Raw genomic sequence first — 3,696 nt, forward strand, 5'->3', positions numbered from 1 at the left:
CTGCCTGTTAAGAGCAGTGAGGTATATAATTATTGTTGTAGGGTAATCCTGGGTTGATAGTTGTAATATCAGAGAATACTACAACAGAAAATAATGTAGAACCACTCTCATTTTTGCAGTTTTCCTGAGTTTGATTTTATACATTGGGCTTCAAAATACCACGTGGGGATGGTGAGGCAGCTGACCAAACCTTTTAGTTTTACTACCTTTTCTTTCATGATATCATTAGTGATGTCTTAAAGAAATCTGAGATTGCTCAGAAAGTGGTACAGAACCTGGGAATATTAGAATATGATGATGTTATGATTTGCTTTTTTTTTTAACTGTTAATTCAAGAACTCTAGTTTAGCCAGTGTTTTAGGGTTCTCCAGAAAAACAAAATTAACAGAAAAGTAACACATACACTATATATCAATGGGGAGAGAGTTATTTATTTTAAGAAATTGTTTTACATGATTGTGGTGGAGTGTGGCAAGTACAAAATCTGCAGGATGGATCAGCAGGCTGGCGATCCAGGGAAGAGTTGATGCTATAGCTTGAGTTGGAAGGCAGTCTGGAGAGGGAATTCCTTCATTCTTGGAAGACCTCAGTCTTTACCCAGAGAAAGCCTTCAGTTGATTGGATGAGTTCCACCATGATGGAACGTACTCTGCTTTAATCAAAGTCTACTGATTTAAATGTTAATCTCATCTAAGAGATAACCTTCATAGCAACTAGTGTTTGATCAAAATCTGGGTGCTGTAGCCTCGCCAAATTGACACGTGAAATTAACCCTGATGGCCATCAAATGGTGAAATGAAATGGCCTCTACAGAAGAATAGCTGAATGAAGGGTATTTGATGAAGAGACAAATCCACTTGCTCAAAAAACAACTTACTTCTGTATGTCCATGTGTGTTTATTCACATACGTTTAAAATAGGCCTGACATTACATTTTGGCCTAACCTCAGACCAATACACTACAAAGTTGAGATAACTGCTTGATCAACTTCCACTCATTTTACTATAATATATATAAAACCATTTCAAAACAATAAGATTTAGAATTGCATTTTTATTTCCTTCTTGCATGCTACCTAAGTATTTTACCATTTAGGGTGTGCAGGTAATTGATTATAATTATTAATGGTTCCAATAATACTTGATTAGTCATAAAATGCTATATCACATATTAATCAGCTACTCCTTTCTCAGACTTTCTTTGAATTGTGTTAAAATGTGTGATATGACAGTAAAGGTGATAGTCATGTTTAATGACATTCTTTAGTCATTATCACAAGCAGCAAATGTTGGAGTTATCTCTAAGAAAGTTAGGAGCTACTAAGAAAAGAATATAAACATAAATATCAATATTCAGTTTTATTTGTTGACTGTTATCATGTTTAAATTATAGTGAAATGTACGTATCTATTTCTAGTCTAAATGAAGAATTTAAAGGGATCACTGTTGAGTGGAGTTTTCTACGTGAAGATTCTAAATAAGAAGCATTCACTTAAGATGTGGAAAACCCAGTTCTTCTGTGTTTCTCCTTTACTCCTACACTATGACCAGACTCACAACACTTCTGACACCAGATGTGTGGGGTTTTTTTCCCTGAACCAGGCAATTCTGGGAACCGGCTGGGTGTACTATGATCTAACTCAGTTTTGACAGTTTCTACCTGGAGACAGCATCAGATCCCACAGGTGAAGGTTTGGGTCCCACAAGACTGTTCCCCACTTCAGATGCCAATCACAAGCAGTAGGTCACCAGTGTAAATGAAAACTATTGCCTGCCATGTCTGTAAATGAAGGATGCTACAGCCATCAGCCATCAGCCATCAGCCACTACCACTGCCCCCAGCGGTGAGCTGGAAGGAACTCAAGATGGAGAGCAGCAGACCAGCCACTGCCAAGCTCTCAGCCACTGCAGCCACCCCCCGAGGAAACTCAGAATAGTAAAGAACAGGCTATTGGCCCTAGAGAGCTAAGGTGCACATCAAAGGAATAATCTCAGTGAGCCCAGACTCTTGCACCTTCCCATACAGAGTAAAGCACTAAATTCCTTAACTTAAGATATCTGGTTTCCTTTAGCTAATAGTAATCTTCTGATGTTCCAACTACCTGGTCTTTGTTGAAAACTCTTATATAGCCTGACTCCTGCCCTGCCTCTTTGGAGCAGTCTTGTCTCTTGGAGCAATCTGAGAGTCAGAATCCTAGGCTTGTAAGTCCTCAGAAATGTCCACCAAATAAAACATAACACTTAATTTTTAGGTTGTGCATTTTTTTTTTTTTCAGTAGACACCAGATTACCCACAACTTCTGTCTGACTTGACAACAAACTGGAGGTTCCCATAACTTCCTCCCTCTGGGATTTATTTGCTGGAACTGCTTATAGAACTCAGGGAAACACATACACATATCGGTTTGTTAAAGGATATGATAAGGAATATAGATGAACAGCCAGAAGAAGCAATACAGGGAAGGGGCTTGAAGCTTCCATTCTCATTATGGGCACTGCCACTCTCCCTGAATCTCCACATGTTCACCAGCCTGGAAGTTATCCAGACCCTGTCCTTCTGGGGTTTTATGGAGGCTTCACTGCATAGGCATGGTTGATTAAGTCATTGGCCTTTGGTGATTAAATATAATCTTCAGTCTCACTCCACTCCCTAGAGATTGAAGGCGAGGAGTGAGACTGAAATTTCCAAACTCTAATCACAATTTTGGCTGTACTTGTAACCAGCCCTCACCCTTAGGTTCTCTCAGAAAGCTTTCCAAAAGTCACTTCATTAACATAACAAAAGACAATTGATTGCTCTCAACACTCGGGAAATCCCAATAGTTTAGGAGTTCTGTGCTAGGAATGGGATGAAGACCAAATACATATTTCTCATTATAAATCACAGTATCACACTTAGTAAGTCCAAGGACTATACACAATACTCAAAGTAATTCCTGTCCCTGTAAATGTTTCTACATCGCATTTAAACTTTCAAACATTAGATGAGTTGGCTTTAGAAGCAGTTTCTTTGTAACCAAAGAAATGATAACCAGCAAATGAATAACCTGGGAGATGACTTTTGTTGACTCCCAAGTTGGAGTCTGAATATTTATGGTATGTTTCCAGCTACCCCTTCCTTACTCTCACTCTATTCTTTCTTTCTTTCTTTCTGCACCTGGGACTAGCTGCTTAAATGCTGAGAAAATTGACCTTGATGTTACAATTTCAGGTTCTTTTTAGTGATTGTTTTCCTCTCTGACAAAGTGCCACAGCCTCCATTTTTATAAAGCAGGAAGAGGTGTGAGAGTAGAAGAGCAAAAAGAGGAAAATGCAGAAGGTCAAATGGGACAGCAGAGTTGATGATTGATGGTCAGAAGAGGGATAAGACAGACTGAACCTGGAGGCCCTTGTGGCATAATCAAGAAAGCTGAGACATTCATGCTGTGAATGAAAAATATTGCCTGCCAAATCAGTAAACAAAGGATGTTGCAGCCATTAAACCATCAGTCATTACAGCCGCCCCAGACAGTGAACCAGAAGGGAACTCAGAATGGAATAGGATGTCCAGGATGGAAACAGGATGCCTGCCACCCTCAACAGTGCACCTCGAGGGAACTTGGGATGGGAAACACAGGATACTGATCCTAGACAGATTCATATCAAAGGAATGATTTCAATAAGACCTGACTTGTGCATCTTCTCATACCTAGAAAA

General features: G+C 39.4%; 1 long non-coding RNA gene across 2 annotated transcripts in view; it reads left to right on the top strand.

Annotated features, from left to right (window-relative positions):
- The window catches only part of LOC116665280, a 416,497-nt gene that overhangs the window by 353,859 nt on the left and 58,942 nt on the right, over positions 1-3,696 (top strand). The gene's annotated exons all lie outside the window — the stretch shown is intronic.

The sequence above is a fragment of the Camelus ferus genome, chromosome 8 (genome assembly GCF_009834535.1).
Source record: "Camelus ferus isolate YT-003-E chromosome 8, BCGSAC_Cfer_1.0, whole genome shotgun sequence".
Taxonomy (NCBI): Eukaryota; Metazoa; Chordata; class Mammalia; order Artiodactyla; family Camelidae; genus Camelus; species Camelus ferus.